The sequence below is a fragment of the Rhinopithecus roxellana genome, chromosome 7 (genome assembly GCF_007565055.1).
Source record: "Rhinopithecus roxellana isolate Shanxi Qingling chromosome 7, ASM756505v1, whole genome shotgun sequence".
Lineage (NCBI taxonomy): Eukaryota > Metazoa > Chordata > Mammalia > Primates > Cercopithecidae > Rhinopithecus > Rhinopithecus roxellana.
Genome location: NC_044555.1, coordinates 136,318,142 through 136,344,022, shown reverse-complemented (window position 1 = coordinate 136,344,022; position 25,881 = coordinate 136,318,142). Strand labels below are relative to the sequence as shown.

General features: G+C 39.6%; 2 pseudogenes across 2 annotated transcripts; one reads left to right on the top strand and one right to left on the bottom strand.

Moving 5' to 3' along the window:
* The first annotated feature begins 445 nt into the window (after positions 1–445).
* On the top strand, positions 446–2,392 carry LOC104664566 (annotated as a pseudogene). Its single transcript, XR_004058294.1, has one exon. The product of XR_004058294.1 is annotated as an RNA-binding protein with serine-rich domain 1 pseudogene (transcript).
* Positions 2,393–18,981: 16,589 nt separating this feature from the next.
* On the bottom strand, positions 18,982–20,863 carry LOC104664556 (annotated as a pseudogene). Its single transcript, XR_004058293.1, has one exon. The product of XR_004058293.1 is annotated as a nucleolar protein 11 pseudogene (transcript).
* Positions 20,864–25,881: the final 5,018 nt, after the last annotated feature.

Sequence of the window (25,881 nt, the reverse complement as noted above, 5' to 3'; positions counted from 1 at the left end):
TAAAAATACAAAAATTAGTTGGGTGTCGTGGCACGCGCCCGTAGTCCCAGCTACTAGGGAGGCTGAGGCAGGAGAATCTCTTGAACCCGGGAGGCAAAGGTTGCAGTGAGCCAAGATGGAGCCACTGCACTCCAGCCTGGCGACAGAGCGAGACTCCATCTCAAAAAAAGAAAAGGTTGTAAGTCAATGATCATCTACCTTAAAATCTAGAAAAACAAGAGCAAAGTAAACCTAAATCAAGGCTTATCACAAAGTTACAATAAATATCGACAGATAGATACATACATAAATGGAACAGAGTAGAGTTATACAATAGGCCCATACAAATATTGTCAATTGGCTTTTAACAAAGTTGCAAAGGCAATTCAATGAAGAAAGAATAGTCTCAACAAACGGTGCTGGGTCAATTGGATATCCATAAGCAAAAACAAAACACAATTAAGAGCGGCGCCGGCCTCGGAGGCTGAGGAAAGCAGGAGGAGGTGGTGGCGGCGGAAAGATGCTGCTCTTTGGCGTAAATTGCAATCGATTAGGGATCGTTTCTCAGAATCAAGTTAGAAGTGAGAGTTCAGATAAGTGAGGCCGCCATTGCTGCTTTGAACACCTCAGAAGGGGAGAATGGATTTATCAGGAGTGAAAAAGAAGAGCTTGCTAGGAGTCAAAGAAAATAATAAAAAGTCCAGCACTAGGGCTCCTTCACCCACCAAACGCAAGGACCGTTCAGATGAGAAGTCCAAGGATCGCTCAAAAGATAAAGGGGCCACCAAGGAGTCAAGTGAGAAGGATCGCGGCAGGGACAAAACCCGAAAGAGGCCCAGTGCTTCCAGTGGTAGCAGCAGTACCAGATCTCGGTCCAGCTCGACTTCCAGCTCAGGCTCCAGCACCAGCACTGGCTCAAGCAGTGGCTCCAGCTCTTCCTCAGCATCCAGCCGCTCAGGAAGCTCCAGCACCTCCCGCAGCTCCAGCTCCAGCAGCTCTTCCGGCTCTCCAAGTCCTTCTCGGCGCAGACACGACAACAGGAGGCGCTCCCGCTCCAAATCCAAACCACCTAAAAGAGATGAAAAGGAGAGGAAAAGGCGGAGCCCATCTCCTAAGCCCACCAAAGTGCATATTGGGAGACTCACCAGGAATGTGACAAAGGATCACATCATGGAGATATTTTCCACCTATGGGAAAATTAAAATGATTGACATGCCCGTGGAAAGGATGCATCCCCATCTGTCCAAAGGCTATGCATAGGTAGAGTTTGAGAATCCAGATGAAGCTGAGAAGGCGCTGAAGCACATGGATGGAGGACAAATCGATGGCCAGGAGATCACTGCCACTGCCGTGCTGGCCCCCTGGCCTAGGCCACCCCCCAGGAGATTTAGCCCTCCCAGGAGAATGTTGCCACCACCGCCCATGTGGCGCAGGTCTCCGCCACGGATGAGGAGAAGGTCCCGCTCCCCGAGGCGCAGGTCCCCTGTGCGCCAGAGATCACGCTCCCCGGGCCGCCGCCGCCACAGGAGCCGCTCCAGCTCCAACTCCTCCGGATAAACAGGCCACTGAAGCTCTCGCCCCTGTAACTTATACCCTACCCAGCTCAGTTTTGTCACTTTTCTAGCCAAAGGAAGATCAGTAGGAAAGCAAACCCTTCACTCGGGTAGAATTTGCAGGCAGCAGTCAGCACCCCTCTGCCCGCCGGGCTCTGGCTGCAGAAGTGCTGTTGGTTTGGGTGTTGTGTGCCTGTCAAGATTCCCTCCGGTTTTCTGGCTAGAAAGCTCACCCGTTTCCAGTTTCTAAGAGTCAGTTCAGTGGCAGGGCCACTAGGAACAAGTGAGGCGCTGGGGGGTGGTGTGACCCTGCCTGCCTGGGAGCACACTTTTCCCTTCCCTGGTGACCTGAGATGGTGGCCAGACTGCCCTTGCTGTTGCTGGGCGGTGTCCTTTTGGAAAGGGAGCCGTCCGGAGCTTTAGTGCAGCTGCCAACCCTGTTAGCCCCGGCCTCTTGAGGCCTCTTCCGACTTCAAGGGTCACACACCCCCAAAGATCTCTCATCCATGGTAGTTGCTGTGCATGGTTCTGTCTCTCCGTACACCCATGCACACACCCCACCCCACCATCCTACTCTGAAATTGGTGAGTGAGAGCCAGCTCTGCGGGATCATCACACAGCCATGGTTGTGCCTGCCCTTTGTGGTGGTCTTTCAGGTTATCTTGGCAACATGTACATTGCTTTTTTTGTTGTTGCTTTTTTGCTTTTATTGTACAGTCAGTACTATAAAATTTCTCTTTGAGTTTTATACCTTTGTAGCATTTTAGATGATGTTGTGTTTGTACTTTGTTGTGTAAAGTGGAAGAATTGTGTTGAATAAACCCAAGATTGGAATGCAAAAAAAAAAAAAAAAAAAAAAACACAATTAAAAGAGAGCCTCAACCTAACCCTCAAACCTCATACTAAGGTTTCAGAGATTGTCTGAAAACATGTATAGACATTGGCATAAATGTAAAACTATAAAAACGTTTAAAGGAAAACAAAAAATAAAATCTTCCTCACCCCTAAATAAAGCAAATAGTTCTTAGACATGACACCAAAAGCATGATCATAAAAGGAAAAAATGGTAAATTGAACATTAAGATTTTGAAAATTTGCTTTGCAAAAGACTCTATCAAGAGAATAAAAAAGCTACAGATTGGGAGAAAATATTTGCAAATCACATATCTGATAAAAGATTTGTATCTATAATATACAAGAACTCTCATCCAACAACTCAAATCTTAAGTTAAACTTTTAAAGGTAACTGTAGATTCACATGCAGTTGTAAGAAGTTATACAAAGAAATCCAGTGACTCTTCCCCAGTTTCCTTCAACAGTACCTTCTTATAAAGCCATAGTACAATATCACAACCAACATATTGACATTGATACAGTCAAGATACAGAATACTTCCATTACCACAAGGATACCACATTTTGCCCTTTTATAGCCACATCTATTTGCCTTCTCCCCAATCTCCTCTTTAACCCTGGTAACTACCAGTCTATTCATTTCTATAATTTTGTCATTTAAAGAACTTTGTATAAATGAAATCATACATATAAAAAAGCCAATAATAAATGGGATAGACATTTTTTCAATTAGATTAATTCTCTGAAGATTCATTCAGTTTATTGTGTGAATCAATAATTTCCCTTTTATTGCTGAGTAGTATTTCATGATACGGATGTATTGCAGTTTAACCACTCACCTATTGAAGGACACCTGGACCATTTCCAGTTTTAGGCTACTGCAAATAAAGTTACATTCACGTGCAGGTTTTGTGTGGAAGTAAGTTGTATGATAGTTGTATGTTTAGTTTCTTAAGAAACTACCAAACTATTTTTCAGAATGGCTGTGCCATTAAACATTCTCACTAACAATGTATGAGTGATTCAGTTTCACCGCATCCTCCCCAGCCTTGTTGTTGTCACTGTTTTATGAATTTCTTTAGCCATCCTGGCAGATTTGCAGCAATATTTCAATGTGATTTTTGTTTGCATTCTCCTGATGGCTAATAATGTTGAACGTCCATTTTGCTTCATAAATAGTGTCACTGAATATATCTTTTTGTATAGCTATTTTAGTGGTTGTCTTAAGTATGATATTATATATACATAATTTTATCACAGTTTACTGGTGTCAGTTCACCAGTTTGAGTGAAGTATCGAAAACTTTCTTCCCTTTACACCATGTAACCTCCCCTATTTATAATGTAATTGTCTAAAATATTTCTTCCACATATATTTAGAATTACATCAAACAGTGTTATAACTGTTGCTTCAATCATCAAACATAATTTGGAAAACTCAAGAGAAGGAATGTCTACTATATATATTTTTGATCTTTCCATTGTGTGTTCTTCCTTGCTAATGTCCAAGATTCCTTCCTTTATCATTTCCCTTCTGTTTAGAGAACTTGCTTTACCCACTCTTTTAGGGTAAGCCTGCTGGTGGAAAAAAAAAAAAAATATATATATATATATATATATATATATATAATTGTTTTCTAAATTTTTCTTCTGTGAATGTTTTTCTTTTTATTCTTGAAGAATTTTGCTCATTAGTGTATTTTGGGTTGTTGGTTCTTTCAGCACTTGAAAAATATGCAGCTTCCTTCTGACTTACATGATTTCTTATGAGAAATCTGTTGTCATTCTAATTGTCATTTCTCTCTTTCTGCTTTCAATATGCTTACTTGTAGTAACTGTTTTCAGAAGTTTAATTATGTCTTGGCATGGGTTTCTTTAGGTTTATACTGTTTGGAGTTTGTGCATCGTCTTGTAGGTTTATGTCTTTTGCAAAATTTGGAGGATTTTCAGCCATTATTTCTTCAGGTACCTTTTCAGCCTACACTCCTCCTTCTCTCCTACCAGAACTCCTATGACACAAATATTACATTTTTTGTTATTGTCCCACAGATCTTTCACACTCTGCTCATTTGTTTTCAGTCTGTTTTCTTTTGATTGGCCAAGACTGGATAATATCTATTGCAACTTCAAGTTTACTGATTCCTCTGTCTCTTCATTTTCCTGTTCAATCCATCTATTGAGCTCTTTATTTTGGTTATTGTATTTTTTTGCCTCTAAAATATCCACTTGGCTTTTCTTGATATTTTCTATTTCCATTTGTTTGCTAAAATGTTATATTTTTTCATTTGTTCCAAATATGTTTGTAATTTATCATTGAAATTTCTCATTCTTTTTACAATGGGTACATTAGATTTTTGTCAGATCCTTCCAATATCCCTGTCATCTTGGTGTTGGGCATCAACTAATTGTCTTTCTCATTCCATTTGAAATATTAATTCTTTGATGAGTAATTTTGTATGGATATCTTGACATTTGGGGTATTACGTTATGAGACTTTAGGCTTCATTTATATCTTCTGTTTAATATAATTTATTATGACACCAATGCAGCAAGGGAAGAGGGAATGAAGTGTCACCTCTTTATAGCCATATGGAGACAAAAGTTCAGATTCTTTCTGTTGGTACCTGAGGCAGGATGATGCTTCTTGTTACTGCTGCACAGGGGTGGGAGATCCAGATCCCTAGTAGGCTTTCAATGATACTTCCCTGGATGGAAGAGGTAGTAGTACCTTTTCACTGTTCCTCATGTTGCTTCCACTGACACCACAGGTGGGTGTCATTGCCACTACATGATGGTGAATCTGAATCTCCAGTAGGCCTCCTCTGACACCATTTCAGCAAGGAGTCTATGGAATGCCTCATTACTGCCTTGTGAGGACATAAATCCAGGCTCCCCAAAAGATCTCCACTGACATCACGGGATGAGGAGATGCCTTGCTCCCAAATGGAGGGAATGAAAGTCCTAGCTCCCTACTCAGCCTTCTCTGACACTGGAGCCTCATTACAGCCTGGCAAGGATAGAATTTTAGCTTTCTCACTCAGCTTTTGCTGGAGTGAGTGTGGTCAGGCCAAAGGTGTTTGCTTGTTTGTTTGTTTTCCCCTGTGGCGTTGGGCTAAAACAGTACAGTTATTGCCTAAAATATTTCTGTCTTGATAGGCTACCCCTAGATTGAATTGTTCTGTATCCTATTTCGGTGGTAGTTACACCAATCTACCCTTATGCTAAAATTCATAGAACTATATAAAAATGTCAATTTACAAATAAAAGTTTTTAAAAAAGAAGAGCAAAGTTGTAGGAGTTACATTGACTGGCTTAAAGAATCATTATAAAGATTAAACAATTGGGGAAGTAGAGTATTGGTATAAGGATAGACAAATGTATATCAAGGGAAAAAATTAGAAAGTCCAGAAATAGCCTCACACATGTATGACCAATTGATTTTCAGCAAAGGTGTCAAAGCGATTTAATGGGTGATAGCATAGACTTTAAAAAATGGTGCAATTACAACTGAGTATTCATTTGGGGAAGATGAACCTCAACCTTTATTACATACCATACATACAAATATTAACTTGAGATGGTTCATAAAGCTAAACATAAAAATTAAAACTATAAAAATTCAGAAGAAAAAAATAGGAAAAATAATTGCAAATTTGGAAGAGGCAAACATCTTGATAGGACACAGAAAGTATAAACTATATAAGAAAAAAATGATACATTGCATTTCATTAAGTTTTGCTCTTTGAATCACTAAAAAAATGAAATGGTAAATCTGCAAACCATATATCTGAGAAAGGATTTATATCAAGAATATAGAAATCACAATTATAATTTAATAACAAGACCAGGAACCCAAATTTAAAAACGGGCAAATGATTAAAATAGACACTTCACAAAAGAAAATACATGAATGACCAACAAGCACATTACAATATATTCACTGTCACTTGTTATCAGAGAAATACAAATTTATTCCCCTCTTTCCCTGCTGCATTGGTGTTAGAATAAACTAGATTAAACATAAAGTATAAATGAGACCCGGAGTCTCATAACATAATACCTGAAATATCCAGGTTTCCATGCCAAATCACTCATCATATCAAGAATTAAAATTTCAAACTGAACACAAAGAGATGCCACTTCACACCCACAAGAATGGTAAAAACTAAAAAGCTGGACAATATCCAGTGTTGGTAATGATGTGGGGCAAATAGATCTCAGACCTTGCATTGTGGAACTGCAAAATGGTATAATCACTTTGAAAAATCCTCTGACAATTTATTATAAAGTTTAGCATATACCAATTAATTATACAGCCTAAGCAATTCCACTATTAAATATCAGCCAAGAGAAATGAAAATTTACATTCACAGAGAGACTTGTATAGAAATGTTCATAGCAGCTTCATCTGTAATAGTAAAAATCTTGAAACAATCCAAATGTCTATCAATAGATGAATGGATGGGTAAACAAGTTGTAGTATCTTCACAACATGGAATATTGCACAACATGGGAAAGAAACAAACTACTGATGCATACAACAACATTAATGAGGTCAAAAATTGTGACGAACAAAAGAAGCCAGGGACAAAGGAGTACACACTGTATTATTACATTCATATGAAATTCTACGAAAGGCAAGGCTTATCTATAGTGACACAAAGCAGATCAGTACTTGCCTAGGGCAGGGGTGGGAGGAGTTTGACTGCAAAAGGGAAGGAGAAAGTTTTTTGAGGTAATGGAAAGGTTCTATATCAATAACATGTCTCAATCTCACAAACAATGAAAGGAAGCCATGCACAAAAGAATATATACTGTATGATCTCACTTACATTAAGTTCAAAAATATAAGCAAAGCTATAGTGTGTTTAGGTATCCCTAGTTAAGTGGTAAAACTCTGAAGATAAGCAAGTGATTACTGGAAAGTCAGGCTAGTGGCTTCCTGGAGTGGGGAGCAGGGGGTGTGGGTATAGTGATTAGGAAGGGACATGTGGGTGGTATCTGGGGTGCTAGTAATGTTATCTTTCTTGATCTGGATAATGGTTACATGAGTGTTTGCTTTATGCAGTTTGTTAATCTGGCTATATACCTTTTTGTTTGTATATTTCACAACTAAAAACATTTTTTTAAAAGTAAAAATGGCAACGGAAAGGCAAGCTGAGGCGAGGAAAGTAAAGACCCATGCAGACAAGCAGCAAGTCTTGGTGGACCGGAACTGTGAAGTATTTACAGGGCAATCCTTTAAATTGGTTGGAGTGAGGTCGTGCCGGGCTGGACAGTGCATCTTAACTGCTGCCCCATTCCATACCTAGCACAGGGATGGGCCTACGGTATACCCAACTTAGGCTTGTGGATACAACAGTAGTATTAGGGTATGCCATTAAGCCATGCCCAAATCAGAGCATATTCCCTAGTGGCTACCTACCAAAAAGCACTGGACTTGAAGACAAGAGACCAAAGTTTAGGCAGTAGCAATATCACTTCAAGATACAAGACCTTGAACAGACCATGTTAACTCTCAGCATTAGTTTCCTTATTACTGGCCCTGGCTATGAAGAGCAATGAGAGAAAGAATGGAGATAGATAATTATAGATATAGATATAGGTATACATATATAGATATATCCTTCTGTATCCAAGCCCAGCTTTTAAGTACCCAAGCTAGCCCAGCTAGTGCAGTAAAGTCTTGAAAGGGAAACACCAAAGGTCTCAAGACAAGACAGTACCTTGGTCCCCTCTACATCTTGGCCATTCTTAGGTTTAATTGCCTCTGGGTGTGAATGGTGTGAATTAGCATGGTGGTGTGAGGGGCTGCATGCCCACTATTCCAAGCTGAATATCCAAAAAGGTTACAATTATGAAGAGGGTAGCAGGAATGGGGAGGGGACAATATATGAAGGCCAAACACTTTGACTTTACTGCACACAGTTCCAAGGTGTATTTTCCCATGCATCAGGCTTGGAGGCAGGGGTCAGGGTGCTCAAGGCTGACATTTGATAGGACAAGCGGAGCATCAACACCAATGGTGGATGACTGAGGTGGTGTCACCACTGCTGTCTCTACAAACTGCTCTGTCACATACCCTGCTATCTCTGGGACAAAGGGAACCTTGTCCAGTAGTGGGGACTGGGGAGCTCTGCCTACAGTGCCCTCAAAAGACCAATGAACATTCAAGCTTGGAATTTAGGACAAGCTTCCTTCTCCTATTTGGGGAAGACTGCCCATTTTCTTTTATTTATATGAGAAAAAGTTTGTGAATACACCCCTGATCACTGATAGGCAAGAACCATTTGTAAATTAGAGATTTAAGATGAGACCTGGCTGGCAATCTAGGAATGGCAACAATGGACCAGATACTACAACCTCATCCATTTCAAAAGCTTCATGAATAGCCAGTTGTACCATGGAAGGATCCTAGCTTTTTATTTATTTTCCATAAGTTATTGGGGTACAGGTGGTATTTTCTTACATGAGTAAGTGCTTTACTGGTGATTTGTGAGATTTTGGTGCAGCCTTCACCTGAGCAGTATACACTGCACCGTATTTGTCGTCTTAACCCTCGCCCCTTTCCCCCACTCTTCCTCCCAAGTCCCCAGAGTCCATTGTATCATTCTTATGCCTTTGGATCCTCATAGCTTAGCTCCCACATATCAGTGAGAATATATGATGTTTGGTTTTCCATTCCTGAGTTACTTCACTTAGAATGATAGTCTCCAATATCATCCATGTCACTGCAAATGCTGTTAATCCATTCCTTTTTATGGCTGCATAGTATTCATATATATCACAGTTTCTTTATCCACTCGTTGATTGATGGGCATTTGGGTTGGTTCCACAATTTTACAATTGTGAATTGTGCTGTTACAAACATGCGTGTGGAAGTATCTTTTTCAAATAATGATTTCTTTTCCTCTGGGTAGATACCAAGTAGCGGGATTGCTGGATCAAATGGTAGTTCTACTTTTAGTTCTTTAAGGAATCTCCACACTGTTTTCCACAGTGACTGTACTAGTTTACATTCCCACCAGCAGTGTAGAAGAGTTTCCTGATAACCACATCCATGGAATCTCCTTGGCATCCACGCCAACATCTACTGTTTTTTGATTTTTTTATTATGGCCACTCTTGTAGGAGTAAGGTGGTATTGCATTGTGGTTTTGACTTGCATTTCCCTGATCATTAGTGATGTTGAGCATTTTTTCACGTTTATTGGCCATTTGTATATCTTCTTTTGAGAATTGTCTATTCATGTCTTTAGCCCACTTTTTGATGGGATTTTTGTTTGTTTGTTTGTTTTTCTTACTCAATTGTTTGGGTTCGTTGTAGATTCTGGATATTAGTCCTTTGTCAGATGTTAAGACTGTGAAGTTTTTCTCCCATTCTGTGGGTTGTCTGTTTACTCTGCCAACTGTTCCTTTTGCCATGCAAAAGCTCTTTAATTAGGTCCCAGCTACTTATCTTTGTTTTTATTGCATTTGCTTTTGGGTTCTTGGTCATGAAATTCTTGCCTAAGCCAATGTCTAGAAGGGTTTTTCCAATGTTGTCTTCAAGAATTTTTGTAGTTTCAGGTCCTAGGTTTAAGTCCTTAAGCCATCTTGAGTTGATCTTGTATAAGGTGAGAGATGAGGATCCAGTTTCATTCTCCTACCTGTGGCTAGTCAGTTATCCCAGCACCATTTGTTGAAAAGGGTGTCCTTTCCCCACTTTATGTTTTTGTTTGATTTGTCAAAGATCAGTTGGCTCTAAGTATTTGGATTTATTTCTGGGTTCTCTATTCTGTTGTATGGGTTCTCTATTCTGGTGTATGTGCCTATATTTATACCAGTACCATGCTGTTTTGGTGACTATGGCCTTATAGTTTGAAATCAGGTAGTGTGATGCCTCCAGATTTTTTTGTTTGTTTGTTTAGTCTTGTTTTGGCTATGCAGGCTCTTTTTTGGTTCCATATGAATTTTATAATCGTTTTTTATGATTCTGTGAATCATAAAATCCCATATTTTGATGGGAATTGCATTGAATTTGTAGATTCCTTTTGGCAGTATGGTCATTTTCACAATATTGATTCTACCCATCCATGAGCATGGGATGTGTTTCCATTTGTTTGTGTCATCTATGATTTCTTTCAGCAGTGTTTTGTAGTTTTCCTTGCAGAGGTCTTTTGACTCCTTGGTTAGGTATATTCCTAAGTATTTTTATTTATTTATTTATTTATTTATTTATTTATTTATTTATTTGCAGCTATTGTAAAAGAGGTTGAGTTCTTGATTTGATTCTCTGCTTGGTCACTGTTGGTGTATAGAAGAGCTACTGATTTGTGTACATTAATCTTGTATCCAGAAACTTTGCTGAATTCTTTGATCAATTCTAGGAGCTTTCTGGAGAGGTCTTCAGGGTTTTGAATGTAAACGATCATATCGTCAGCAAACAGCGAAAGTATGACTTCCTCTTTTCCGATTTGAAAGCCCTTTATTTCTTTCTCTTGTCTGATTGTTCTGGCTAAAACTTCCAGTACTATGTTGAAGAGGAGTGGTGAGAGTGGGCATCCTTGTCTTGTCCCAGTTCTCAGAGGAAATGCTTTCAACTTTTCCCCATTCAGTATCATGTTGGCTGTGGATTGTCATAGACGACTTTTATTACATTCAAGTATATCCCTTTTATGCCAATTTTGCAGAAAGTTTAATCATAAAGGGATGCTGAATTTTGTCAAATGCTTTTTCTGCATCTATTGAGATAATCATGTGATTTTTGTTTTTAATTCTTTTTATGTGGTGTATCATATTTATTGACTTGCGTATGTTAAACAATCCCTGCATCCCTGGTATGAAACCCACTTGATCATGGTGGGTTATCTTTTTGATATGTTGTTGGATTCAATTAGCTAGTATTTTGTTAAGGATTTTAGCATCTATGTTCATCAAGGATATTGGTCTGTAGTTTTCATTTTTGGTTGTGTCCTTCCCTGGGTTTGGTATTAGGGTGATGCTGGCTTCACAGAATGAATTAGGAAGGGTTCCTTCTTTCTCTTTCTTGTGGAATAGTGTCAAAAGGATTGGTACCAATTCTTCTTTGAATGTCTTGTAGAATTCTGCTGTGAATCTGTCTGGTCCTGGACTTTTTTTGTTGTTGTTGGTAATTTTTAAATTACCATTTCAATCTCACTGCTTGCTATTGGTCTGTTCAAGGTATCTAATTCTTCCTGATTTAAGCTAGGAGGGTTGTATTTTTCCAGGAATTTATCCATCTCTTCTAGGCTTTCTAGTTTATGTGCATAAAGGTATTCATAGTAGCCTTGAATGATCTTTTGTATTTCAGTGGTGTCAGTTTTAATATCTCCTCTTTCACTTCTTAGTGAGGTTATTTGGATTTTCTCTTTTCTTCGTTAATCTTGCTAATGGTCTAATAATTTTATATTTTCAAAGAACCAGGTTTTTGTTTCATTTATCTTTTGTATTTTTTTATTTCAATTTCCTTTAGTTCTGCTCTGATGTGGTTATTTCCTTTCTTCTGCTGGGTTTAGGTTTGGTTTGTTCTTGTTTCTCTAGTTCCTGGAGGTGTGACCTTAGAATGTCACTTTGCTCTTTCAGTCTTGTCTTTTCTGTATCTCAGAGGTTTTGGTAGATTGTGTCATTATCATCATTCAGTTTGAAGAATTTTTTAGTTTCCATCTGGATTTTGTTTTTGACTGAATGGTCATTCAGGAGCAAGTTATTTAATTTCCATGTATTTGCATGGTTTTGAAGGTTCCTTTTTGAGTTGATTTTCAGTTTTATTCCACTGTGGACTGAGAGAGTGCCTGATACAGTTTCAATTTTCTTAAATTTATTGAGGCTCATTTTATGGCCTATCACATGGTCTATCTTAGAGAAAGTTCCATACACTGTTGAATATTCAGAATGTGTGTTCTGTGATTGATGGATTAAATGTTCTGTATATACCTGTTAAGTCCATTTGTTCCAAGGTATAGTTTAATTCCATTGTTTCTTTGTTGACTTTCTATCTTGATAACCTGTCTAGTGCTGTCAGTGGGGTATTGAAGTCCCCCACTATTATTGTGTTGCTGTCTATCTCATTTCTTATATCTATTAGTAATTGTTTTGTAAATTTGGGAGCTCCAGTGCTAGGTGCATACACTTTTAGGATTGTGATATTTTCCTCTTGGACAAGGCCTTTTACCATTATATAATGTCCCTCTTTGTCTTTTTTTTACTGCTGTTGCTTTAAAGTTTGTTTTGTCTGATACAAGAATAACTATCCCTGCTCACTTTTGGTGTCCATTTGCTTCATTGAAGTGCCTTTTCCCACCTCTTTACCTTAAGTTTATGTGAGTCCTTATGTGTTAGGTGGGTCTCCTGAAGGCAGCAGATAGTTGGTTGGTGAGTTCTTATCCATTCTGCAGTTCTGTATCTTTTAAGTGGAGCATCCAGGCTATTCAGGGTATTTACATTCAATGTTAGTACTGAAATATGAGGTACTGTTGCATTCATTGTGCTCTTTGTTGCTGGTTTTTTGTTTTTTTTTTTTTTTTTTTTTTTGTTTTTTTTTGCTTTTTTAACTTGTATTTTTGTTTTATAGGTCTTGTGTGATTCATGCTTTAAAGAAGTTCCATTTTGATGTGTTTCCAGGATTTCTTTCAAGATTTAGAGCCCTTTTTAGCAGTTCTTATAGTGGTGGCTTGGTAATGGTGAATTCTCTCATTTGTTTGTCTGAAAAAGACTGTATCTTTCCTTCATATATGATGCTTAGTTTCATTTGATACAAAATTCTTGGCTGATAACTGTTTTGTTTGAGGAGGCTGAAGATAGGGCCCCAATCCGTTCTAGCTTGCAAGGTTTCTGCTGAGAAATCTGCTGCTAATTTGATAGGTTTTCCTCCATAGGTTACCTGGTGCTTCTGGCTCAAAGCTCCTAAGATTCTTTCCTTCATCTTAACTTTGGATAAACTGATGACAATGTGCCTAGGTGATTATCTTTTTGTGGTGAATTTCACAGGTGTTCTTTGTGCTTCTTGTATTTGGATGTCTATGTCTCTAGCAAGGCCAGGGAAGTTTTCCTCAATTATTCCTCCAAATCAAGCTTTTAGAATTGTCTTCTTCCTCAGGAACATCAATTATTCTTAGGTTTGGTCGTTTAACATAATCCCAGACTTCTTGGAGGCTTTGTTCATATTTTCTCATTCTGTTTTCTTAGTCTTTGTTGGATTGGGTTAATTTGAAGACCTTGTCTTTGAGCTCTGAATTTCTTTCCTCTAGTTGTTCAATTCTATTGCTGAGACTTTCCAGACAATTTCACATTTCTAAAAGTGTGCCCAAAGTTTCCTGAATTTTATATGTTTTTTTTTCTTTAAGCTATCTATTTCCTCGAATATTTCTTCCTTCACTTCTTGTATCATTTTTTGGATTTCCTGCTTCACCTTTCTCTGGTGCGTCCCTGATTACCTTAATAACTAATCTCCTGAATTCTTTTTCAGGTAAATCAGGGATTTCTTTTTGATTTGAATCCATTGTTGGTGAACTAGCAGGATTTTTGGGGGGTGTTAAAGAGCCCTGTTTTGTCATATTACCAGGGTTGGTTTTCTGGTTCCTTCTCATTTGGGTAGGCTCTGTCAGAAGGGAAGGTCTAGGGCTGAAGGCTGTTGTTCAGATTCTTTTTGTCCCATGGGGTATTCCCTTGTTGTAGTATTCTCTCCCCTTTCCTATGGGTGTGGCTTCCTGTGAGCCAAACTGCTGTGATTGTTGTCTCTCTTCTGGGTGTAGCCACCCAGTGAATCTACCTGACTCCAGGCTGGTATTGGGGATTGTCTGCACAGAGTCCTGTGATGTGAACTGTCTATGGGTCCCTCAGCCATGGATACCAGCACCTGTTCCAGTGGAGGTGGTGGGTGGGGGAGGGGGGGTCGGTGCAATGAGTTCTATGAAGGTTCTTAGCTTTGGTAGTTTAATGCTCTATTTTTGTGCTGGTTGGCCTCCTGCTGGGAGGTGGCACTTTCCAGAGAGCATCAGCTGTCATAGTATGGAGAGGAAATGGTGCTGGGTGGGGCCCTAGAACCCCCAAGATTACATGTCCCTTTGTCTTCAGCTACCACGGTGGGTAGGGAAGGACCATCAGGTGGGGGCAGGGCTAGGCATATCTGAGCCCAGACTCTCCTTGGGCAGGTCTTGCTGTGGCTGCTGTGGGGGATGGGGGTGAGATTCCCAGATCACTGGAGTTGTGTACGTAGGAGGATTATGGCTGCTTCTGCTGAGTCACACAGGTTGTCAGGGAAGTGGAGGAAAGCTGGCAGCCACAGGCCTCACCAAGGTCCCACACAAACTGAAGGGCCAGTCTCACTCCCACCAGGCACCCCGCAACAGCCCTGAGTCTGTTTCCAGGCAGTGAGTGAGACGGGCTTGAAAACATGCCCCAGGCTACCCACCTCCCAGCTGCAAAATAAAAGGGATTGATTCTTCTCCCGCCTGTGGAGTCTGCACACTGGATTTGCGCCCTCCCCTGATTTCTGGCCAAGAGGCTTCTTGCCCCATTCAAATTGTTATGAAGTTCAGCTGGAGATTTCTTTCTCTCTGGCGTTTTACCCCATGCTCCTCTGGCCACCCTCCCAATGGATCCCTGTGATGCCAGGTAGGAATGGGCTGTCTGGGGATCCAGCGAGCTCCCTAGGGCCTTTCTGCTGCTTCCTCTACCCCTGTATTTTGCTTGGTTCCCTAAATTGACTCAGCTCCAGGTAAGGTAGGAAACTTCTCCCACAAACAGACCTTCAGTTTCTCCAGTGTGTGTGTGTGTGTTCGGGAGAAGAGGGTCTCCCCTTCCCACTTTTGTAGTTGGGGCATTCACAGTATTTGGGGTGTCTCCTGGGTCCTGCAGGAGCAGTCTGCTTCCTTCAGAGGGTATGTGGGTCCTCTTGAGATTGCTGGTTTGTTCTTCCAGTCAATCTGAATCTTAAATTTGCAAGCCACCGCACGCTGCTCTGTCTGGAGCTGCAATCTAGTCCTGCCTCCCGTCCACCATGATAATCCCTCCCTCACTGGTTTCTTTTTAATAACATGTCATGGTGCTGATCATGCATCAAATGGCACCAGCACCTGTTTTCTTCCTGTCTGTGTTCCTCATATATACACTTTTATTATTAAGTAGATGTAAGAATCCATTTAAAATAGATTTAGCTTTGGGGAGAAATTCTGTGTTGATTCCGCCCACACAAAGGTGCATGTACCCACACAAACAGTTCCTTCTAGAAATGCAAAAACAATATAGCAATGACACTAATGATCAAGATATTTTATAAAGGAAATCACCCAAATCCCATCACCAGAACACAGCTTTTTATTTACGCATTTACTATGAGTTTTTGTAAGTTGCAAGATCACAGTGTAAACACAATGGAGCCTCTTCCTTTTCAAAACCTGTTGCATGTATTCCTCAGACCGCTGCACGTTTCAGAATGAGCATATTAAATGTTCTCATAATATGCCATGGAATGGATATGCCATAATTTAATTTGCCACCCATTATTGTTGGGCAATTCATTTGTTCCCAGTGTTATATTACTACAGCCAATCTCATAACGAACATCTTCATGCATGTATCTTCTCAATTCTGTTGAACTGCTTCCTGAGGAATAAAATCTCAGGAAGAAGAATTATTGAGTTAAAGGTCAGGAACAGTCCTAGGACTCTTGCTTCAGTTGACTGGGTTGCCTTCCACAGGTGTGGGTCCCTTTCTAAAATGTGCATACCCTCGGCACTAGCCAGCTTTCCCCTTTAGCCACCCAAACCTGTCCCACTCACTCTTGGTGTCTTAGTTACTGCCTGTTGTGTGGGGATCAACTTCTATTTGCTCTCTGGGTGCTCTGCACCATGGTTTCAAAACAATGTAAACCTGTTTTGGGAAACACACTCAGCCGATGTGGAATAGCCTCTCAGCTCCAACAGCTGAGAGTCCACAGTAATTATCTTTGGGGGATGCCAGGCTTGGCAAGTAAGGAGCAGATGCGTTTGTTTCTCAAAGCCCACATTGCAGAGAACTTTCCCCCACACCCTTAACAAGTGAACCACAATGCTCTGACGCAAGCAGCCTTATGCTGACTACCAGCTCCCCTCAACACCCACTATGTGGCAGGCCCTACTACAAATCAGATATGGCTCTTGCCCTCAAAGAGCCCACAAACTCTGGTAAAGACAAACAAACAAACAACTAACAGAGATGCAATGTGGTGTCATGAGCAAGTGCGTTGCAACTAGTCTGACCTGGATTGGGACTTCAGTCTTGCCATCTTCTTGCTGTGTGGACTTCAGCGCGTGTGTGTGTGTGTGTGTGTGTGTGTGTGTGTGTATGGTCTTGGTTTCATTCTCTACAATTAGGAATAATGGAATATTAATACCAGCTTTCCTCCAGTTGAACCCTGGTAATCTTGCCTGGGGGATCAGAAAATGCTTTTCTGTCCCCCACCCCAGGGAGTATGTGCTGAAAGGCTCCAAACGTCATGAGGATTGGGTCTCTCTCACCAGTCCCAGGACAGGAAGGCCTATTGGTGAACCGCAGTGAGCAGCCCTGAAGTGGCTGGAGAGTACAGAACCTCAGTGACTTGGGGCTGCCTGCAAAACCATTCGCAAAAGTTCCACTGTCTCTGCCTACATTATTTCTACCAGGAGGGGAAAGTAACGTGGCTCAGCTGATTATTCTTTCCCAAGTGCTAAACTGGCTTCCTTGATTAGAAAAACACAGCCTTAGGCTGATGGCCTTGCCAGCAATCAGTGCTAATGCAAGACCCAGCGGAGGAATACAGCAGACTAGGCTCCATGCCCAATGCCACGAAGACTTCTGCCTTGTCCAGGACATGGTCCAGAGATAGAAAATGCTGATTTTCTAGCAGAGCTACTAAGAGTCAACATTTACAAGTGCCAGCGATGGCTTTCGTGCAACGAAAGGCACAAGAGTGGGGCAGCTCTCTTCTTGTCACACCCCAGAGTCCCTGGGTAAACTTTCCCAGAGGAACTGTCAAATGATAATGGCCATGAATGGACATGTCCAGCAGTACAGACAGCCACATGGGTCACAGAAGTACCCATCACTTCTGTAGTTAGCACACTCTGCCCATCAAGATTTGTACTCTTTCTGGGAACAATCTACTCTTACCATGGCTAGGAATCTACTGTCCACATCTAAAATAGGTGCACTTTCCATTCAATTTATCCATTTCTTATTACACCCCCTGTTCAATAACCATTATCTGAGCATCTGCTGTGGTAGATGTAAACCTGAGTCAGACATCATCCTCTTGTCTCAAATAATAACTTAAACAGAATCACCACTAATCATAGCAATGCAGTCCTGGTTAATGATCCACTCCGGCATTTCCCAAAGTATGTTCCACAAACATTGGTTCCTCAAGATTCTAATAGATGCTCAGCTCCAAAAGGATTCTGTGGTGACAAAAGTTTGAGGAAACTTGAGTGGAGGGAAGTTAGCAAGCTTTCTTGATTGCCAGGCTTGTCAGAGCCAGTGACATGTCAAGGTGCACTGTCAGTCTCCAACAGGAGCTAGAGAATGCATTCCCCAAACACATTTTAGTCCAGACCCATGTGGAAAAAGCATTTCATATGGCCAGCAGTCCAGACAATGCATTTTGGGAAATATAGAACTCTTCCAAGCCCCTTATTTTTTAGATAAGGAGATTGAAGCCCAGAGAAGGAAAGGGATTTGCCTGAGCTCACCCAAGAGGTCTGAGACAGGGTGACACTAATTCAGCTGTAGCACTTTCAGAAGGAATGTCTCTAATCTGTTTTTCAGATTGGGAAGCCATTAGAGGGTTTTCAGCAGTGGGGATAATGCAATTGAATTAGCATTTTAGGTAAATCACTTCAGCTGATGTGTGGAGGAGACTCTAGAGGGATGACAGTGAGGAGACAATGAAGAGTAATCCAGGTGAGAGATAATAAAGACCTAAATTTGTGCAGTAGCAGGAGGGTAGGCGAGGTAAAGATACAGTCCAGAAATAATTAGGAGGTAAACTGGCAGGACCTGATGGCAGATTAGGTGGGGGAGTGGAAGGAGTTAAGGGTGATGCTGAGAAATCTGGTCTGGGTAACTGGGTAGATGCCAGTGCCATGCAGTGGAGAAGCTGTTTGGATGGAGTTATGTAGGTTGAAGACTTCCATTTCAGTGGCTGTGGAATGATCAGTGTAGATATCCAAGTAGCATTTGGCTTTATGGGGGGAAGGTTTTGGTAAGAGACCAAGATCAGGGAGATAACTGCATATTGATGAAAGTTAAAGCACAAGAATGAGAGAAATAGTCCAGGGAGAACCTGTAGAGGAAGTAGAAGCAATAGACTAAGGCTCAGAAACTTGGAGAACTCAGTTCTGGCCTCCAAGGAACTCACTATCTAAACCTTATTCTTCCTCCAGAGTTCCCCTCAAAGCACCTCCTCCAGGAAAGGAATGCTGCCTAAGAGATGTACGAGGTTTTGGGTCAATTTGGAGGACAGAAAATTCATATGTGATGGCATAATTAAATGTCTTCTGTTGGCACACCGGATTCTTTTTTTTTTTTTTTTCACTGCTTCAATGGTCGTTTTTTATTAAAAGAAAAACAATTCAAAATATATAAGAAATTAGACTTTTATCAATACACAAATAATTTTACTTAAAATCAACCCAGTTACATATTTTTTAAAAATTGCAGAACCTCTGCACACCAATGTCCACAACCTAGAATAGGTTCATGTGAAACCTGCAGTCCTACCCCGGAGCATCAATAAGTGATGGTCCAGGTACTCACTGACATGTTTCTCTTGACACCGAGATGGTTGCAAACAAAACACCATTCTTCCCTGGATGAAGCAACAGTTCACATAAAAGAGCTTTATAAAATGTCTATGAAGGAGAATTGGTAATATCAGAAGAGCTCCAGCACTTTAATTGAATATAATCCTCTATTATTCTTTTCTTGATTTAATTTCTGTAGCTCCCGAAAACTTACTTCAATCTTGTTGAGCTCGGAATAAACAGATATCTGAGATTTTACAAACTTGTAAAGATTTATCAGTAGCCTCTTTGCTTCTGGCATCATTACTATAACAGTAAAATTTGCATCCAGAGGTAGACATATCCAATCCATAATCTGGTTCTAGGTAGGTGGGTATATTCCAGGAAGAGTCATAGTAGCATTTTCGCTACACTTCAGATAAAGGAAATACAAATACTTGAGAAACAGCATGGTATGCTGTGCTGGGATGTTTTTCAAATGAGGCAGAAGAAATGTTTCGCTATATGCTGAATGAAGAATTGCATTAAGTAGAGCTGCTCCTTTTGGTATCACAGGGCATGAAGTGGTCTCCTTTGTTTTGTCCTGGGGCTTTTTATTTAACTCTTGACCACAGTTATTGCATTTATCTTCCTTCAGGATTGAAGCCATTTTGAAGAATTTCAGTTTGCTCTTCCATTTTCTCATCATGTACAGAATTACTAGAGTCAAAAACTGACTCCATACTGACATCTGTTTCTTGAAGACTGTCATCACCAATGCTCAAGAAAATTTTTAAGCAAGCACAGGTGACCGATTCAGGAATGTCAGGGAACTGCTGTAGACAGAGTTGTAACACCTGTACATCTTTCTTTTTTAAGGCAATCTCCATTAAGTCAGGGCACAAACTGTAAGAAAGCACATGCGTTTGGATAAGCTGCATCAGACAGTTCCGGGGATAAAACAATCGTTCTGCTTTACACCTTTTCCAGAAGTCCTGTTACTGTGTCCCCAGTGACAGTATGAAAGTCAGGTGTCTGCTTCAGAGCCAAAAATTTCCATACTTCTACTTCAATGTGCTTTTCTGAATCTTTCATTGCGGTTGACAAAAGTTGTTTGGATGGTGATCCCTCTGGCTGTAAACTCACTTCAATTTTTCATCTCCTTAAAATTCTTCTTAACTGCTCTGAGTTCTGGGACCCAAGTCCACATCCTTGAGGTGTTTCCCAGTTTGCAAAATGGGGCACAACATGAGTTCCTGGATCTTGACTATGCTTGAGTTTTCCAAGAGCACCTACTAATGATGACACTTCACAGTTGTATGGAATCACAGCTAGAGATTTTCCACGTAGCATAAACAAATTCTCCCCATAATACCAGAGTTGACCACTGGTCCCTTGTGGTAACTCTTTTGAAGTCTGTAGTGTTTGAAATTTTATGTTCCATACAGAGAGGCATTCCTTAGAAGCTGCTAGTGGACTTCCTAGGACTGTGACGTGATCCTGATCCAGGGCAGTGAGTGCAACTCCATTTGGAGCATTACCAGACACAACAGCCTTGAGCGACAGTGATCTAACTAAGCTCTGATTTTTTTCTGGGTCAGTTGGACGTATTGGTATCAAGGCTTCATATATACAACCATCAGAGCTTAATGACATCAAAGAGATGAATTTTTGATCTACTGATGCAGTAAAACTCTCTATAAAAGACTTTTTGTCTTGTCCAAGTAAGAGTGTATATTTGGTTAAGATATGTGAGTTAAACATTTGTACCTAAGCAATGTAATTTCCATGTTTTTCAGTAATAAACATTAAAACAGGAAGTCTGAATACTATGAAAAACTTTGTCCATTTAATCACTTCATCAGAGATAACAGTTTCAATTTTCTGCTGGGGGTCTGCAAGCAAGGCCTCTAAACCATGAACAACACCTTCCTTGAAGAGCACCAAGGGTTCTGACCCTTGCACTGAAAGTATTCTATATACTTCAGCTGACAACGTAGCTTTAAATACTTTATCCCTGTTTACATCTTCATTATTCCATATTCTTAAAACTTTATTATTGTGTACAACAATATACTCTCCAGTTTGAAAGTTGCACACAACTGGACATGTTATAATTTGACCCTGTTTCACTGACCAGCTCCCCAAGGGTTTCTATTCAGAAACCTTATAGAGGATCACGACTCTGCCATGTACATGTCTTATCCCCTCAGTAGGCAGTGCACTTGCTCCTGAAGAGAAAGGAGTCCTAAATTCTCAGAAGTCCCCATGGAGCCTGAAGAGTACCTGGCATGTAGTACTCAATACAAATTTGCTGAACACATGAATGAGGGTGAAGGTGGGGAAGGGTCTCAGGCCAAATAAATAGTATGAGCAATATCCCACAAGTAGGGAACTACGGGAAATGCAGAATGATTGAGTGTGGCACATGCATAGACTACATGAGTGATGGAGAAAGAGGAAACATAGGAGACTGGCAAGATGGACTGGGACCAGGTGTTGTGGCCCTGAACACCAAACTGTAGGATCTGATTACCTTCAAGTGCTATAGAAAGCTGGACAGGTGCTGTAACTGTGGTGGGTCTGAGCAGAGGTGAGCTGTCCCTCAGAGGCTCTTTTTTGCTTCCCTTACCTCCTGTCAGGGAAGCAGTGATGAGGGCTCTGTCAGCTCCTCCCGGCTTTCTCTTGCTGGATGCTGCCTGCAGTGCCCAAAAAAGTAACCATAAGCAAAGTTACTGTAATTTGCGGGAGCCAACCTCCCATTCTATTTCATTTTTTCTGTATCCAAGAGGAAAAGAGGTAGGTCTAAAGCCTGAGGTATCATGGACTCTCAGGAAAGCTATGAGAAGGGAATCCACAACCCTGCCTCATTAGTTCGTATACAAAGGTGTAAGTTTGTCACTTCACTTCCTCCTGTGGCTTCTGAATGCTGGGGCTCAAGTCAGATAGTCTCAGCATTCATTGCCCTGGAGATGGTCTTTTTTAATATCCCAGGCACCTGTGACCTTCCACTACTGCATGTCCAAATTCTCTCTAGTCTGAAAAATTTAGTGACAATGTTTCCTCTTGCAGGAAGCAGAGCCCTTCAGCTCAAAGTGACTGTTTCCTCAGAATGTCTGTATTACTGCAGCTGTAGTCCTCAACCTTATTGCCTGGATACACATTTTATATCCTGCCCTTTTCCCACACAAAAATAGTTCAGGTCCATAGTAGGGGGTATGATGGAATTATCTGGAGACAGGATGTTAGAGTGGACAGACCATGCACACTACAATCAGGCAAACCTAGATATCAACACCAGCTCTACCATTTCTTGGCTTCATTACCTTAGACAAGTTCCTTAACCCTCTAAGAGACTCAGTTTTCTTATCTGTATATGGCAGAATATAATAGGATGCTGACACAGTTGTTGAAATTATTAGATGAGAAAAAAGCAAAGCATCAGTAATAATACCTGGCAGGTTTTTGGCACTCAAAAATAATTCCTTCCTCTCTTTTGCCTTCAATATTCTTCACAGGGCCTAGTATACAGTTTTCATTCATTGATCCAGCCAGTTATCAATTAAAACATTACTGGGGAAAGATAGTATGTACATTGACATAAAAATTAAATACTTAGGAATAAATCTAATGAAGAGATCTATTCGAATGGAAAGATTTACATTGTTCACGAATAGGAAGAGTCACTATTATAAAGATGTCAGTAGTTTCCACACTGATTTATTAATTCAATGCCATATCCTGAGAGTTGTGTGTGTATGTGTGCAACTTAACAAGCTGCTTCTAAAATATATATGTAAAAAGTCAAGAATAGCTAAAGTATCCTTGAAGGAAGAAAAAGGGGGGAAACTTGCTCTACTATGTATCAAGATTTATTATAAAGCTATAGTAATTATGACAGTGTGGTATTGTCTCAGGGACAGACAAATAGAACAAGGAAACAGAATGTAAAGTCCAGAGACAGATGTATACATACATTGAGACTTGATGTGTGACAAAGGAAATATTTAAGTATGGATTTCAGTTAATAACAATGTATTAATATTAGTTTATTGATTGTGAGAAATATACCATACTTATGTAAGATGATAATAATAGGTAAAACTGGGTACAGGGTTTATTATAACTCCTTGTACTATCTTTACAACTTTTCCATAAATCTAAACCTATTCTAAAATACTTTTTAAAAATTATTTTAAAACAAGTAAAAAAATCAATTCCAAGAGGATTAAAGAAAACTAAATGTATAAGGCAAATTATAAGAAAGATTATATAAGAGAATGTATGAATAATTTGGGGGTAGGAAACACTTCCCTGCATAAGATTTTAAGAAAAGAATCACAAATGAAAAATAGACTTGCCTACATTTAAATTAAAATTTTTATTAATAAAATAATATGATTAAGAAGGGGAGAAAAACAAGCTACAGATTCTACTTCCAGCAATAGACAAGTAAGCTCCTATCGACCCTGTCCTACTACAGATTAAAACTATGAACTCTGGAGAAAAACAAAACAAAATATAAATACACTACTTGAAGGCAGTGTGGAGAGATCAAAAGCAGGCAGATAGTGGAGGGGGGTCAACACTTAAAAGAAGAAAATGGCACTGGGTCAGTTTCCCATTACTTTTCTGGTGTTTAGCTTGAGGACAGGACCCAGTCTGTACCATGCAGAGCAACTTAAACTGTGATGGAAAAGCTGTAGTCTTTCTGTATTGAAGAACTAGAGTACAGAGTTCACAGCAAACACAACTACTGAGAAGTAAGGAGGAAATCCTCCAAAATGAGAAAGCCAGAAAGAAAGAGATTCGAATCCTACGTATAAACTACATCCAACTCTCTGCTGACCCCAAACCATGCATGTGTGTGACAGACTCTAAGGAGAACAGCTCAGACTAAAACACTGAATTATTATTTAAGCTGTTACCCATTGCAGAGGAGAAATAACTTGCAGTTTGAGTCCAGCCAGTCTAGTTGCCGGCTAACACAAACAAAACAAAACGAAACATAAGCAAAATCAATATAACAAAACAAAAATCAACACTCTTCAAAGGAAAAGAGCAAAACCGGGGTCCCCACACATACGAAGAACCAGAAAAGCATGAGGAAAACTAAAGAGAAAAGGCAATCAACTAAAAGTAGCCCTAAAATGATTCAAATGTCGGAATTAGCAGACAAGGATTTTTAAAGCAGCTATTATAGATATGCTGAAGGGCATAAAGGAAAATATGCTTATAATGAATGAAAAGTCAGAAAATACCAGAAAAGAAATGTAAAAATTATAATAAAGAACCACGTGGAAATTCTAGAGCTGAAACATATAATATCTGAATTAAAAATTCACTGGATAGGCTTGACAACAAAATAGAAATGACAGAAGAGTCAGAAAACATGAAGATCAATAGAAATTATCCATTCTGAAGAACAAAGGAGAAAAAATGAAGAGAAAATAACAGAGGCTCAGGAACCTATAGAACATTATAAAAATATCTAAAACATATGTAGTTAAAGTCACAGAAGGAAAAGAGAGAAAATAAACCAGAAAAATTGTATTTGATAAAAATGACAGAAGTAAACTCTCCCAATTTGATGAAAGACATAAAATCACAGATTTAAAGAAGTTCAGCGAGTCCCAAGTAAAATGAATACAAAGCAAATCACAGCTAGATACATCACAGACAAACTACTAAAAACAAAGATAATGTCTTAAAGAAGCTAGAGGAAAGTAAGATTCAGAGGAACCACAATTCAAATAACTGCTTATGACATATGACATACAATGAGGGTCCAAAGACCATGGACCAACATCTTTAAAGCACTGAAAGAAAACTGTCAAGAATTATATATCTAGCAAAAACCAAGAATAAAGGTTAAATGAAGGCATTTTACATAAAAGATAACCCAGAGAATTAATAGCCATCAGATATGCATTACAAAAAATGTTGAACAAAGTTCTTCAGGCTGAAGGGAAGTGATACCAGATGGAAGTTTGGATCTACAGGAAGAAATGAAGAGCACTGGAAATGGGTAGATATAAAACACTACTTTTCTTCTTAATCTATGTAAAATACATATTACTGTTCAAAGTGAAAATTGTAGCATCATATGGTGGAATGTAAAATGTCAATAAGTTGTAATACATAAACATAATACATATAGCATAAAATTGGGAGGAATATAGTTGCAAGGTTTCCACAATTGACATGAAGGGGTACAATATTATCTCTAAGTAAATTGTGGCAAGTTATTAATATACATTGTAATCCCTAGAACAACACTAAATATGATGCAAAGAGGTACAGCTAAAATCAAATAAACATAATAAAAATCTACAGTATATTCATATAATCCAAGAGAAGGCAGAAAAAGAGAAATATGGGAAAAACAGAGGGGGAAAACAGAAAACAACTAGTGAATAAAGATTTAAATCTGAACTATCAATAATTATGTTAAATGTTAATAAACATGGACCACATTTGAATTAAAAGGCAGAAAGTCAGAATGGAGAAAAAGAGCAAGACACTAATCATGTGCTTTCTAGGAGATATGTATTTTAATATAAAAATAGAGATTGGCTAAAAACAAATGGATGGAGAAGGACACATAGTATGTAAACAGTAGTACAAGAAGGCTTCCGTGGCTATCTGATATTAAATCAGGTAAAGTAGACTTCAAGTAAGAGTGTTACTAAAGGTAAAGAGAAGCATTTCATAATGAATAAAGAATTACTTCATCAGGAAGAGACAGTATTCATAAAT